This window comes from Lepisosteus oculatus, chromosome 5 (assembly GCF_040954835.1).
Source record: "Lepisosteus oculatus isolate fLepOcu1 chromosome 5, fLepOcu1.hap2, whole genome shotgun sequence".
Lineage (NCBI taxonomy): Eukaryota > Metazoa > Chordata > Actinopteri > Semionotiformes > Lepisosteidae > Lepisosteus > Lepisosteus oculatus.
Window position 1 is genome coordinate 44903721 of NC_090700.1, and position 16550 is coordinate 44920270.

At 35.5% G+C, this 16550-nt stretch overlaps 2 long non-coding RNA genes across 5 annotated transcripts; one reads left to right on the forward strand and one right to left on the reverse strand.

Moving 5' to 3' along the window:
* Window positions 1–269: 269 nt before the first annotated feature.
* Window positions 270–9694, reverse strand: LOC107076886 (uncharacterized). 2 transcript variants are annotated; one of them, XR_011189699.1, is made up of 3 exons: window positions 9660–9694; window positions 7312–7769; window positions 270–989 (listed from the first exon to the last, which is right to left on the reverse strand). It is a non-coding gene; the product is annotated as an uncharacterized lncRNA (long non-coding RNA). The 2 variants fall into 2 exon arrangements; XR_001478018.2 differs by having other exon boundaries at window positions 7312–9678.
* On the forward strand, window positions 5869–16309 carry LOC107076887 (uncharacterized). Of its 3 annotated transcripts, none has more exons than XR_001478019.2 (5): window positions 5869–5958; window positions 11205–11312; window positions 13112–13234; window positions 14221–14295; window positions 14763–16309. It is a non-coding gene; the product is annotated as an uncharacterized lncRNA (long non-coding RNA). The 3 variants fall into 3 exon arrangements; XR_001478021.2 differs by lacking the exon at window positions 5869–5958 and adding an exon at window positions 9824–9964; XR_001478020.2 differs by lacking the exon at window positions 14221–14295.
* Window positions 16310–16550: the final 241 nt, after the last annotated feature.

Here is a 16550-nt window from a genome sequence, read left to right on the forward strand (position 1 = left end):
GATCTAGAGAGAATTGGTCAAATTGATTTAAGCTGACCAAGAGGGCTGAGCCACAATGGACACGCAACTGATGCGAAATTGTAATCTTATCACAAAATAAATAAGCGAATCGTCTCCGATAAACATTCTGCAGTATGTCAGAAAACATCTGATAAAAGACTCCAGCATGGTCGAACCATGGTACAGCCTATTTGTTTTTCTGTTTCAACACACATCTTCGTGTGCCTTTGCTTCACCAAGAAAAGAAAAACGACATACATGCGCTTCAGTGATGTGGTCACTCTTTTATTGCTCCAGGAAGACAGAAATCATTTTAATCAAATGAATAAACAAAAGGCTATGCTGAACAGTCTAAATGCTTTTGATTGTTTACATGTACAAACAACGCATTTTTACAATGCAACATTTTTGGATTGCCCGTAAATACAGACATAACATGTAATGAACGAGTTTTTTTTTACAGTCATTGACAAAACTGGAAAATACTCCAATGAATCTTTAGTTTAAAAAAAGCAACCAAAAAAAGCAAAAAGAAGACCATTGATTTTTCTTCAGTAAATGTAATATAACTGTAGTTTTTGTGAGGTTCTGTGTCTACATACGCTACGGAAAAACACTCTGGAGGTAAAAATAGGCCGTTAAAATATGTAATAATAATTAAAAGAACATGGGCAACAGAAAACGAAGAATAAAAAAATACATGTGCGCTGTCGTTTTGTCATCTGTTTGGGCCCTATTGAAAATAGTGACCCACGGGCCTTTGTTCAAATACCAGGCAGTGTGGTAACTTTTGATGACGTTGGGGACAGGTTGCAGGGAAGGCGTCCCCCCCTCTTCTGTGGTGACAGCTTGCAGTGGTCAGTGCTTGGAGCCTCCTTCTCTAAAAAGGGGACATGTCAAAGGTGACGCTTCAAGACTCCAAAAGCCAACAGCTGCCAGTGGAACAGATTAACTTTTCTAGACTTTCCCCTGTTGAGCTTCTTGAGGACCTGCTCGGTGACAAAACACACATACATCTGTCAGGGTCGAGAAGAATGAAATTCCGTTTATCGTGTAAAAGAAAAAAAAAGTTCAATTGTCACTAAACGAGAATTTAATGTCGATGTTTGGGCCAGACAGGAAGGAGGATTTCAGGGGGGGGAGAGAATAATCACTGTAACCGCGTCTTGAAATAATAATAAAAAAAAAATAAAACTGCAGAATCCACAAGCTTAAATTACTTCACAATTAGAGTAGGGCAGTAAAGAGCAACACATTGAGACTTCGTTTCTAGCAAAAAGGCGCAAGTATATTGTTCATGCACATCTATCAAAGTTTAGATTATCACACACAATCATCGATGTTCCCGCAAGGTAACTATTGACATCGCTGCATACTTTCAATTTAATTTGACCAATTATGAAAACGAATCCCCCAAACTGTTTAAGCTGTTTAAACACATTAAAGAACGGTGAAGTAAAATAATATTTTAGTAATGGTCTTTAACAAGTTTATATATTGCGTACTGCTTGAGTTTTATGTTTATCAAAACACCCCCCCCCCCCCCCAAAAAAAAAGCTCCCAATATCAAATCTTTTCTACGGTAGCTATAAGAAAAAAAAATGCATCTGCTCGCATTCTCATAGTGGTCGATATTTTTCATTCGCGCTCGTGTCTCTGTGACTTGCAAAAGAAAAAAAAATGTTTTTTTTGTTGGGATTCACTCAAGCGTTCCTGATTTGTGTTAGAACCCCAGTTTGTCTCGTGTGTTTTGTGCCCGAATTCAATGGCCCCTGGGTGTAAGCATTATTTGGTTTATACTAAAGACACTCTTCAAAAGAAAGACTGAAAGGAAAAGGCGCGTGACAATTATTGTGCCAGATATTAATTGGTATAAATACAGGTATTATCAACAGGAATTCAAGCAGAAGGCTTCCGAAAATCGTCTGTAATAGACCCCCCACAAACATGAGTCCTTACTGTTTAGAGAAGTTTGGCTTATGAAAATTTGAATCATGCAGGCCTGTTATTTAAAGGCTTAACTAAAGCCTCCTACTTTTTTAAAGGCAATGGAGATCTGTAGTAGATGCAGTTTTTGAAAAACGCAGGAGTACTATTTCTAAATGATAAACGTACCTAATTGTGCAGGTACACTAGTAGGAAATGTTATGTACTGGATTTTAAAAGCTTTCTTAATTGTGGTAAGCAGGGAAATGACAAAATGAAAAAAAAAACATACTCAAAGCTTTGTATTATTGAAAACAAAAGTACAAGAACTCCACAAACGGCCTTCTAATTTTAAATTCTTAAAAGGGCTATGTGCAAAGAGGCCCAGATATATTAATTATTAATACGCCGATGCCTCTCTACTTTTCAAAGATATTATTAATTAGGCGCCTCTGGTCTTTTGCGAGAAACTCCACGGAGTCACTTGTAGCTTTAAATATGAATTAAAAGCAAATCCAGGCTGCTATAATGCGAAAATTATTCCATGTCTTGCATGGCAGAGATAAATTGCTGTGTGGATCAATACTTTGAGACTCTACAGCAAAATGACAAAGTTATTGATAGCTCGTATTAATGATGTTAATGGCAGAAAAGACAGAAGACTTCCCCATTTACAAAATTATATATTTTTCTAATCATTGACCTCAAATATCTAGGTATTAAATTGTACAAAAACGATGTTATTTATCATACTCAAAATGTATAAATATAATAAAAACAACTAAAATTAATTTATACTATTTTAGTATGAAAAGCCGTCATTTATCCGAAAATTCAACTCATCGTGAAAGTACAAATCAAAAAGGGGCAAGTGGTCGTTTTACATTTAAGATATTGCAATAATTCCAAAAATGTAATAATACATTAACCACCGTTGATCGTGTGTGATACGCAAGAGCAGTGATTTCTCAGTAAACAATAATAACTACTGAAACGTTTAGGTGAATATCGTTGATAAACGAGAAGATTGGCAGATTATTCACTTAACAGAATCGACTTATGGTAACGAAGTGTTAATTTCGATCTGGACAGTGCCATAATGTATTTATAGCATATCTATCAATAGCTGACTTCGCTGTATTTAAGATTTGCCCCCATCTTATAGAATTTAAAGATTTTGTATAGATTCGTATAAGTAAATATCTGAATTACTCTACGATTTTGTCTTCCGGTGTTTATAGGAAGTCATATCCTCTTTAAAGGTAACGTAGAATTTACACTATAAAATCAACGTAACACTTTCTTTCCTTAAACTAATTTATGCAGCACCCTGGGAACGCTATTTAACCACATTTATTGTTTATCGTGTAAACATTTAGAATGCTATTAAGTGATTGGAAATCTGAATCTGAATCTGAATTGGAAAGGATATAAATGGAAAGAACCGCTCATAGAACATTACGAAAACACAGGCCCGCGATGTGCTCAGATTCTAACCACTATGTTCATTTCAAAACACTGTTTACGTTAATAACACGCGAGAAGAATTAAACCATTATCGATTTGTATGTAGTACTTAAGGTTCTAATACAATATTGCAAAGTTATTTTGAGAAATAAAGAGGATATATTTATATATTTAGATATTTTAAAACGTTTGCCTTCAATTACGAATTTCAGTTTAATAACCGAGTTTAAGACTTTCTCAATCTCACACTGCACGAATTTCATATCTACGTCATTACAAATATTTTCTTAGTTCTATTATTTGATTTGTTCCAAAAAAACTGGTTATCTGGACTACATTTTGAGAGGAACAAAAGTTAAACAAACCCAGAAAAGCTATCAGTAAAAAGTATATAAGCTTGCAGAAACACCTTAAGATATTTATGTGTGCATACCGATAACTTGACCGTAGTAATGAATAAACCTATTTGTACATGGGTAAATAAAATCCACTGATTTTGAAACCAAAGCTAGTGTTTTACAAAAAGACTACCAAGTTTGTAATAACTTATTTTTGTGCTTTGATGAAAAAAAGACAAATATGCTTAAATGTTTTGTTCACTGTATTATTTGTGATTTAATCCAAGTTTTTGGTGACATCGAACTTCTGATGGCACACTCAGATAAAACCCATACGTTTAAAAATACAGTGCACGTCTTTAGCTCGTCCCTCTGTGTTAAAATACATTTATTAACATTTTGCGATTAAGCATTTCTGAACCTTTCTGCACTTCAGCATTAAGATACAGAGTGCCCTTTACCCAACCTGAGGCGCGAGCTCGTTTTCAGCAGTCACAGGTCTTACCAGAAAAATGGTGGTGATATTTTTTATTATGTACTATTAAAAACTGTTTAAAATAATATAGTTTAAAAGGCTAAATAATGACTTAATTATTTAGCTAAATAATTATTGCTGTGTTAATCAAGATGTCTAAATGCAGGAGTTTTATTTTCTGAAGGATCTACATCATCTGCCAAAGAAAGAGGAGATCTAAGCCTATTTTACACCTGTCAGCTTCACGAGAAGCGCACAAGTTGCTCGAAAAAAAGTTTTAGAAACTTGCAATACTTAAAAAAATGTCATAGAAACTTTAAATAGGCTGCATAGTTTTCAGTACAGTTTACGGATCTATGAACACTAAAGAGATCTCTTCACACCAAATGTAGATAAGCAACGAAGTACGATCTTATCTTTTTCAAATGTTTAAATATGGGGTTTTAACTATTACTGTATTATAAATCAATCAAGTAAATTGCTAATATTTACGGAAATAGTCTACTTATTCTAATATCAGTCTCCATATAATAGCTCAATTATTTGAATATAAGTTTTTTGTATATAATGTTGGATAAAATCGAAAATATAATACGAATAGACTTGCGTAATTGGATTTCGTTTTAATATGGCAGTAATAATAACTAGACACGTCTTAAATAACATGATATTTGAATTTGGGAAATGGAAATGTTGTGCACAAAACTTTTTAATTCCAGTAAACTTTAAAAAGATTAATTGCATTTGACATAACTCATTTTAGCCTATAATAAGACTTCGTTGCTGGACGTGTGGTCCGAATCGTTTATTTTACTCACTGAAGCCACAATCCCGACTGATAAATTAATATTTGTGATTTAGTTATGCATTCTGAATAAAACAAACGTATTATACTGTATGTACTGTATCTACAGTTTTTTTTTTACCCGGTTAACAAGTGTCTATCAATGTTTAACACTACGGGTTCATAGATAATGTGATTCAGAACGCGAGTTGATAAGCCAATTAAAACGTCACTTATAACAAGGTCGTGTTGGGCCATGGCAAATTGTTACGTCAGGCTTTATCTTATGAAGTCAACCTATCTGCCTAAGACATTTCTAGATTTTCTCCGTTTTGGATAACACAGTTTTATTACCCTTGTTACTCTGTGACTGTGTATTGAAAGGATAAGACCCAGACTTCTTTAATGCCATTACTTGAAGCTATTAGTCATTCACATGATTTTTCCATAACAAGTTTAAATAGCATACAACACACGGTAAATATATTTCAGTAAATATATTTCAAAATGTATAAACATACCGTGTTGTCTCTGTAAACTGTTTCTCATTGATGAGAAACATATGGCCTCAATAAAAATTAAATTAAGATTCACAATATATAGCTTAAAATTCATCTACATGAACTGAAACGTGTAACAGCTTTGCACAGCTATCGTAGGACACTTACATGCGAATTTCCATTTAGTTAAATTCAGGAACTTTCTAGTCATTCGTTTCCTTTACTCTGTTTACTCTGATTGGAGACTAATAATGAACGTCAATGCATAACCCATATTCTATCGTTTCACGTGAATTTTCACTTGGGTTGATATGGAAAAATAAATTAATTGAAACACATCCATTGCTTGAACGTTACAATACTTTAGATAAATATATGTCAAACAAATTATTGAATTCCCTGAAGTAAATAGCAACTGCTTGTTTAAAGAGTACCTGAGTGAACTTCTGCATGCATACGTCTACAAGGGTAGGTGACAAACTGTTGAGTTTCTTGTTTGTAACATATAATGTGAAAGTTTAATTTATAAGTCCGAGAGCTACATATTCAGCTGTAGAAAAAAAATTAAACGTTAAAAATATGATATCTGGAAACTCGATCATTTCATTGTTATATAAATAACATTGGCACTTTTAATTTCGTTCACATGCCACATTTTACTTAATATTAAGTTAGCATCAAATACACATCATCTGACATTTAATTGGCTCTATTGCGTTGTGTTTTACTTAAATTGTATTCTATTTAAATAGATCAACTCGAAGATCTCTGCTATTTATTTTTTCGTAAGCTCAATCTAATCATACAGGCAATAGTCATAGGCTATTTGAAGTGAAAAGGAGTGAGCAGAAATGCGGGGCAGAACATGACACGCTGTTAATAAGACGCTCATTCCTTGCATTTTGTTCTCGAACGTAAAGGGGCATCTCAGTGATTTCTAATTTTGCTTTTTATCACATAAAACATATTCCCAGCGTAGGAGATACAATTAAAGATTAAAACCTTAAAGTTTAATCAATAATTATTCGTATCAAATGAAAGAAATCACGCCTTATAAATATCGTTCATAAACCTGGGATAAATTAAAAAGAGAGAAACAACCAAAACGAAAGTGGTCAATTTAATCCCCTTTCGGGTTGTAAATCTTCATTTATACACCACACCACCACATTGCTTACAATTACATTGAAAGTGAATTGCGAAACACAAAGAGCATTTTATATCTTAACAATGTGTTCTTGTTACTGTATATATATATAGAACAGCCTTTTAAAGGAGAAAGAAAACATGCCTTTTTATGTCCACAATACTTTCTGAAAGATCTGAAAGACCTGTGTTATTAACAACGAAGTCGCGATTTAACAACGTTACCGGCATATTTTGTTGGCTACAAAAAAATAATGAAAAGCGACATCAGCAAGAACATCACCAGTTCCTCGCGTGGTGAATATTGTTATTTGAAAAAAAAAAAGGTAAATGTTTTCATGCCGAAATTCGCTTATCATTCTAAGCAAAGTCCCTGTAACTATTAACAGGCTTTGCCCCAACCCCCCCTCGACTTCTTTAAACAGCGATAAAACTCGAGGTCTGTACAGCAGCACTGAACTGACGACTCTACAGCGCGACTGTAGGTCCGAGAGCTCGTGACGCTGTGACTGACCTCTGCAGAGCTCTGAAGCTTGTTTGGAAGTCCACTAAACTCTGCTGGGTGCCAAATGTCGCTGCATTCCTTGAACTACCAGTTCTGATCACTGCATCCTTTGGCGTTTTTTTCCCCTCCAGCTCTCCTTTTCTCCTGGCTTTCCTGTTAGGTATGCTTACCCCTAGGATCCTAGGATTTCGTGGCAGGCTGCATCTTTTAGCGTCCGCCGCTGGACGCCTCTCATTCTTGCCCCCAAGCAAAAATTATCTGCATAATTTCATGTGAAAGACTCGAACTTGTCCATCTCTTTTAGCTTTTTTTTATTGTTCGGTTTTCGTGCGGGTTAGTGAGCGTCATTAAAAATGTCAGTCAACAGTCTCGCCGAGAGCTGAGTTCGCCACGCTCCGTCCGTGCTTCCGCGGGGTCCGGAGCCCCCACGCCGCAGCCCTGCGTCCGGAGAAAAGATCATTTTCTTCCGCCACCATTTCCAATATCAAACAGCCAACATCCAGCGAAAAAATCCTGGATCTTCTTATCCCCTAGCTCGTAGGGCAGCGCTTTTTGGCCGGTCTATCCTTGCATTTAGGGATGCTACTTGCATTTGAATAGCTGGCTGGCTTGTTATGGATCTGCGAGGCTATGAAAGGGAATCAGTATGCAAATTGTTTCACTTACAATCGAAAGGTTCGATCTGTAATAGCTGTCTAACGGAAGTTGATGTCAGCTATCTCTGCATTAGCTTGCATTTACTTCTCCCCATCAAGGCCTTTGTTTGTTCGGCTGTTGATTCTTAATTGAGGGAAAATTCAAGGATTTGTATATGATTGTGTCTGGGGAGGAACATCCCTGTTTTAGCGCAACTGTTATGCAGATTTTAAAGGGTCGGCACTTGCACACAAAAAATAGCGGAAATATGTGCTTTTCTCTAGAACAAGCTAAATGCAAACAGAAATTAGCTTTATATGCATTTAAACTCACGGTTTCTAACAATAGAGGCGTTTAATATGTGATGCATATATATTGAACTTTGGGGTGACTGGACAAGACCCTGTTGGTCCTAATGTTGCTATTATTTGTTTCCTCACCAGAATATTAGGGGAATGGAAGCATTAAAATAAAGATCACAATTGTTTTCTTGTTGTTTATATTGTGGTATTCCAAACAAAATTGAAATTCCTTGAAATTCAATGAAAAGCATTTGTTTCACCGATAATATTACATCCTAGGTGATCATTTGACCTACTGTTAGCAAACCAAGGCTGCCTGTCTGTCACTGTGTTGAAAATGCTTTTAGGTTTTCAGGGTATCAGGCTAATAGTGGCATATGTCACTCTCTGTTTTCTCTGCAAAATATATGCAATCCTGCCATATTTCGGTACGTTATGAATAATAGATATAAAGACATTGATCTGCGGAACACTGTAATTTTCAATTTTTGACTTTCATCAGACAAAGCAGCGTTTCATGCACTGCATTTTAAATAAATGTTACACAACTGAAATCAAGATAAAAGACGTCTGTATTCTCTTTTCTCATTTACTTCATACACACATCACTCTAAAACATCCGTGCTTTGCTACGGCAAAGTTCAAGTAAAAAATGATATGTTAGTTTTTCTTTATCTTATTACCGTTTTCCAATGTAGTACAAATAACCGAAAATCAAGTTATGTCAGAATATACATAACATTTAAAACATAGGCTACTAAAGATTTATCGGACAGAACCCTGGTAGAAATAGCCTTAACAAAAGTAATAGTAGTTCATGTTGTTCATGATTAACATCGAAATTTTAATAATAATAACCGATTTTTTTTCTTTTCATCGTACGAAAACCTCTCCTGTCGAACATAATCTCGTTAAAAACCTATAGTGCTTATTCACGTAAGCCCTCACACATCTGCTTGAGACGTCTGTAACGTCACATTAGCAGTAAATGACAACTTACAAATAGCTTTTTTTTAACTAAAGAAAACGATTAAATTAAACGCTTTCTACTGATTATTGCAAGTATTTACTTCCCCACGTACTGGCTTCAACACACTGCAATTCTGTAAAAGCCGCACAAATATCCTCGAGAGAATTTTCCTTCAAATAAAATTTCGAGCTCTGAGGTTCTGAAATAGCCTTTCGGTACGTGTATGATGAGTACGTGTAACCTGCAAAGCCCATATTTAAGAGTACTAACTTGACCATATTTTTATGTGTTGGTCTTATCTGTTCTTGAGCTTTATCCCGCACTAAGCTGACCATCTGTCATTCAATTAAGGTTTCAATGCAGCTGATGGAGGAGCAGGGGGTCAGTGACCCCAGGACAAAACGCCCTGCTGCCGCAGCAAAGAGGAGAAGTTCAAATGCTAAACGCTGAACACTATTCTGAATCTACACTCATCCTCGCGATTTGCTTATGCGGATCAGGCCACTCTTTCAGCGCTATAATTGAGGACTTACGAGTTATACGGGTCGTCCGTATATTAGCTTTGAAACCCCCATTCCCTAACAGGTCCAGCGCACCAAATGTAACCTACCGGATATGTAGTAGTAGCAGTATTAGAAGTAGTAGTAGTAGTAGTAGTAATAATAATAATAATAATAATAATAATAATAATAATAATAATAATAATCATCATCATCATCATCATCATCATCATCATCATCATCATCATCATCGTCATCATCATCATCATCGTCGTCGTCGTCATAAATCATCATCTAGAAGTGCAATAGAGTTCATTTACAACATCTTTTTTTGCTAGGGCTATTCATTGAACAAAGCTCAAACTCGTCAAAGGGGAAAGCAAGCATCTATTTGTTAACAAGGAAAATCATTAAGGTGTTTAAAATAATCTGCTGACTTTTAAACATATTAACCCTACGTCTCAGAACACATCTGTATTGCCGTTTATTCGTGGAGCTCAACCAATTGATGAATAGAGCTTTCACTCAGCTAATTTGGTATTATAAATATTTAACTAACAGCACAGCGAGACTGCTCGCATCTTTCCGGCAGGCGCACTGATTTAGCGAGGATGCCAATATCACAGGTTAACGCCTACTTGTGATGGTAGATAGCTAGTTGTTTTCGACACAGAAACACATCATCCTGAGACTCCGAGGAAAAGATGTTTGCCCCTCGAATATATTCGTATATATACGAATATATTCAAGGTTATAAGTGAGGTTTAGGTTTCTGTTTATATGATATATTTTTAACCGATCTATACTATTACGAATTATTAAGAAAACATACATTTAATGTAAAATATCTTTTGAAAAACAAAAAGTCGACCTGTTATTTTGAATACAAAATCCTTTTATTACATACTGTATATATATATACAACCTGGTATTTCAAATAGATTCAGTGATTACATTGATCTAAAAAATGATATTTTTGGTTTGTAATTTTCCAACAAACTCAATGGCTTTGCAAGACAACCTGTCCGTATGTAAATTCTAATGGTTTGTTTAATCAACTAACAGTCACCCCCCAACAATTAACTATTTTTAACGTTTCACAAGGTAACTACATGCACTTATTTGTAAACTGATGTAAAACCAGAGTTTTCCTCATTATTTACTATTAAACAATGTAAAATCTCAAATTATATGTATCTGGCGTGTCGTGTTCGTCAAAAAATGCGGATCCGAAGATGATGGTTGCATCTGAGATAGATTGTAGGCGTTCTGAGGGAGGAAGGCAGTATGTCAGTCGGTTGAGATGAGCTATTCGGCCAATATTTATATGTAGCTGCTTCCTTTATCCAAAGTTTAGGCTCGAAATCACATTTTTATACTTAATTGGAAGCGAATTTTATTGGAAGCTTTCTGAAAAAACAAACAAACAAATAGTGCTGTTTACTAGTTAACAAATCGCATTAAGTGTTAGCAGTCTTTGCCACGTCATTTAAAAAGTCATATTTACATTTCTACATAAAATCGAATTATTCAAGAAAAACGGAATTTTCTCGAAATTTAATAGACGGAGTGAACTGGACTTAAACTGTGTTGTAGTGTAGATAGAATATCGATCATTGGACAGGTTCATTAACCATTTTTGTTCCAACATGAAGGAGTTGCGGACACTCTTCAGTCAAGGTCAAGGGATGCAGAAAAAAAGACTAACAGCAGCTAATTAAGTATTGCGTGGACTTCACAGGAAGGCTGCAAGGAAAAGAAAGGTACCCAACGAGTTGTTCTTTAAAATGTTTTCTTTCTTTGAGAGACCTTGTAGATTTCTTCAGATGTTGGTCCTAGTTTATTGTATAAGAAAAACTTGCCTGGGTTGTTTATAGCACCCTCGGTTTTAGGAGGTGGTGAGGAAAAAGTGTAAACAGTATTAAAACGGGTAATAAGTATTTAAGGGGTACACTGGTAAATGCTGTTAAAAATAACTACAGAGTACATGGCTTTCTTCATTTATAGGTTTGCTTTCATCTGTGAAATTTGGATATTTAGTGTTTCAAAATTCTGTTCTGTGTAAACAATGTATAGACCAACACTTAGAAATGTGTTTGAGCATCTAGTTTGATACAAGGCCCTCAAAGACCTATTTTTCTTCTGTGCACGCAGAGTATTTAAAAATGATTCCTCAAATTTAAACCAGCAAAAAAAATCGTCATTCTGAGAGATGTCATCTCGTTCATTTTACACAGTTGGTCACTTTCTTTTTATTTTTTGCATGTAAATTTTGAAAGTGGCACTTCAAATATTCATATATAAGAAGCAGAACGGAACAGAGAATAGGTGATATCATAACACGCAGACTCTGAGCACAAGAGCCTGAAAAGAAAAGGCTGCTCAAAATCCAGTATTTTTATAGTTATGGTTCTTAAATTGAATGTGTCTTTTATTGTGCTGACACTGATGAGGTTGTGCAAGGATGGTTATTAATTGCAAATGGAACCAACAGGACACGACAGTGTGATGAGATTTGTACAATGTAATCAGGAGGGGACTGGCAGAGAATTGAGATCTCTGTGTGCATTATGAGAAGATTGATCACTTTGGTTCTAATTGCGGGTAGCTTTTCTGACCAAAACTATTTGAGAAAATTGGTACAACAATTAGCGAAGAAACCTTTTCAATAAATTTTCTATCGGTGCGTTTGTATGCATTAACTTTATTGCTCTGAGAATGAGAATGTACTGTATTAGTGTTTCAGGGCACGCCTTCCCTAATTTATGTGTGTGCTTGCACTATTCACAGGTGGCTCAGAGTAAATAAAATCAATGCCTGCTATCACTGTTTTAGCTGTGTTCAGTGTTATCTCTGAATCCTGCTAGTTAAAATGTTGCCCAACCATAGTTACAAAGTGGTAAGTAAATAATAATAAACATTTAATAGAGTAAAAGTGTTCCATGGACAATAAAATGATATTGTATTCCATGCTTCACTTCACCAGGATTTATTTATTTTTTTAAAAAAGATACCATTTTATTTAGCCAACAGAGTTCATCCAAACCATAGTAACAGGTCCATATTTAGACTGGCACAAGATACCTTATATGTTGTAGCAGAAAATATAAACTCATGGTTTCAGTTGATAGTCCTCTTGAGTATCCCAAAATTTATACTCATAATATACCAGTAGTGTATGTCAGAAAAATATCCCTGATGTTCTGAATTCATAATTTTTCTGCAGAAGAATCCTTTATTGAAATATTGTTTTCTTCATTACCAATAGCTTTTACTCACACTCAGGGAGATTCAAAGCACAGTTATAACAGCATTTTTAACACCTGTTTGTTACATAAATGTTGCATCTTTGCCACCTCGAATGATCTTGATGTAGGGAATTTTGTGAAAGTTATATTTTACAAAAACCAACCAAGTCTACATAGATGCTACGATAGGCAGTGCTGTGTCTTTTGCCTTTGTGCTTGGAAGCAGACAAAGAATAGCATTGCTCAGTGTGAATCACAGAGATAATCAATAGAGAAGTGGTTCAGAATTCCTGCAGATTTTGACTCGTTACTAGGAGACTGCAGCCTGCAAGACACTACTGCATTATCAAGGTGGGGCAAGTGTCCATGGCCTGGCACCATTCTGACACTTGTGGACTCCTGCAGTTTATCCCTCAGCCTGGCAAGAACAATTCAAGGTAACTTGATGACATACAGGGATACAGAACGTACAGAAGATGGTGGAAAATTTGTTGCTGGCACTGTTTTACATCTAAGAATAACTAGTTCTAAATGTGTAAATATAAATGGTAATAAAGAGCTTTTTATTTTTTTTCTTTGTTTGCCAGTTAAATAATGAGTACATAGTTCTAAGCTATATATTTGTGTTTCTATTGATTATCATAAAATTTACGTTTTTGCAGTACTCAATATGGAATTTCAACAGACACATACATGCTCACTCATACAAAAGCTTATGTCATGCTGAAAAGAAAAGAAGAGAGTCACAACGTTTCAGCTGGGGAGCCTTCTTCAGGTGAAGATCCTGAAGAAGGCTCCATAGCCAAAACACTGTGGCTCTTTTTTCACTATGGAATAAACCTTTACTTGTACCTTTGCAGCCTATGCATGATGACGCCTCTACCTACTTGAGCTTTGAAAATATAGGTAGTCTCACTCAGTTTGTATGCTCAGGTTTCCTCCTACTTTTCAAAAAGGAGGTGTCTTTAAATTTCCCTGCTTGTGTACCCTGCGATGGGCTGTGGGCAGCTCTAATTGATAGGGTATAGAACTTCCAGGATACATACAATATCTTTCAAGATGTTGTTCTGCCTTACGCTTCTTTGTTAATCTCTTGCTTTTTGAGCCCCTCACTGGAAATATGTAATTTTCTGTTAAAGGATGGATGGGCCAACCAAATTCTCAACCAAATTCAACATAAAATCAGTAGAAAGAAACAGAACAGGTACTACAGTACACTGAGACCCAGGGTGTTTAACATACACAAAACACCGATCCTCTTCTATTGTAAAAAACAAATCTCAAACAAAGAGTTGATGTTTTCTCTGTGACAGAGGAAATAACTTCAATGTTGGGAAGCATTTTTCCAAATTTGTCAATTCAGACCTTCTGTTGAAAAAAAACCTATAAAGTCTAATTTTCGTTTTTAATTCCTCATTACAAGAAATGAATGGAAGGGGTGGCACTAACCTTAGAGAAAAGTAGCTTTCTTGCTACACTCCTTGGAAAGGAAAAGTGGGTAAGAGACTGGAGTGATTTTGCATTTGTATTTTGGTTTGGAATATATGTGTAGTATGTGCCACCATAAGCTCCAGATAATCCCTAAAGGTTCTTGGCATTACTGCCATCTGATATACAGTATGTCCTCAAAAATAATCAGATAATTAGATAAGCATTTTTACTTTGATGATACATCAGATATATTGTGCATTACATACAATATTAAAATGACTTTCAGGTGGCACATTTTTTGCAAAAAAATTTTGGGAAATAGAGTTTTTGAGGAAAAGCCTGGCTGAGTTAAGTAATATGTAATAAATATTGATTAATCACTGAAGCATGAAACTTATACCCCTGAAAGTGTTTTAACTTCACTTTACTCTGTAAAAAAACAGTGAAACTGTTATAGTGAATTTTAGTCCTTGTTTGACTTCATATCGACAATCGGACACATAACTTTGATACGTTCTGGCTTTTGTCTTGCAGAATACCTCTAGATTTGGTTTGGGACCTGCAGACAAGATGGAATACATGCCACATGCCACTTCCTTCAGAAACAGATGAAATATTCCTTGCACACTGCGTTCAGAAATGTCAACCTCAAAGGCTTACAACATCTAGGGGAACAGGTTTTCCATCAGTTTCAAGATGGACAGCAAAATTAAATTTCAGACAAATGTGCAACAATTTTCTTCATAGCTCTATTTAAACCTAGATGGAGGGAAGAAAATATCTGCTACCCACTTAGTATCGGTTTATATGAGTGATTTGGCCAGCCCTAATATGATTATAAAGTGGGGCTATGGCAAAGTGGATAAGTGTTTGCCTTGCAGCTAGAAAACAGTGGCTTTGATTCCCAGTAGATACTGATTGTCTAACCCACTTGGTTTTAGACAAATCTGGCTTTCAAGTGCATTACTGGGTACCCCTAGAGCCACAGAGGCCTGCTCTACCTTCCCTGCAGTAGGCTGCTATTTACAAACAAAAGCCCACAATATAGGAATTGATAAACTGGCAGAATTTTTTTTTGAAAGTAATAATTCACAAAACCTAGCCCTTTCAAGCCCCTGCCTTTTCAAGAAAAAGTAGACTCAAAAGGAAAACATAAAGGAAACAGTTACAGTAGCATATTTTGTATAAAGCACAGTACTTAGAATGTCCTTATTATAAGGTGACTATTTGGTCCTTTGTTCAAGTTTAAATCCCCATCCCCATTCCTGAGCAGAAAGATACTTATTCATTTGATGCCAGAACAGAAGGATTAACAAAACACTGCAGAAGCTGCAAAACAAAATATAAAATGGGGAACACCAAGCTTGAAGAGGCTACATTCAACACATAAGTTTTTATGCTGACACATCAGTTACATCTTCTAAGCAATCTTGGGAAGCACTAAAAAGGCAAAGAGTGTATTGGGATATACTGTATAGTTGAAAACTGTAGAATTCAAATCAAACGATGTTAAAACTTTAAAATGCAGCAGTGAAACGTCATTTAGACTACACGTCTAAATATAAATCCGTCTAAGTCTGAATCTGCTGTGGAACCAATACCATACCTTTCATGGGACACATACTTAGGGACAATTAAAGATACCAATTTACCTAGGCAACATGTCTTAAGTAAACCCAAGTAAACTCAAGCTCCTAGAGAAAACCTACCACAACACAATGACACCATGCAAGCTATACACAAAAGACATGTCAGAATCAAACCCAGGATCCAAGAGCTTTTAGGCAGTAGTGGTAGCTTGTTCTCTAAGACAGCATTCAAAAATGCGGTATTTTAGTATAGTTCCTATATTCTGTCTCAGTATCTTCACAAGGCTCTGTCATTGCATGAGTGAGCAATGCAACTTTATTTTCCAAAGCAAAGAGGTATTGCTTAGATATTTTATGAGCCTGTCATTAATTTGATTGCTGAACATTGATGTATGAGAGGACATTCCCCCTTTTCTAAAAAGAAGTTTACACTACTGGTCTGTTACTATATATAATTAATTTCCAGGTTCAAAGATTCTTTTTATTAAGAAAGCAGAAACCTCTTCAGATAGTGTTTGTTTTCCTTTTTGACTGTACGTAAATTCTATGTGAAGAAAAAGACCACATCTATTTGATAATATTTATAATCAAATTACAAATTACATGATTTTCTTTATTCTTCCAAGGTTCATTTTAAAACAACAGCCATGAACCTGTAGCTGTGATAGGCTTGATGCAGTACTGGCTGAATCATCTCTTTATCTCACATGTTGGGATCAATAATTATTCCATT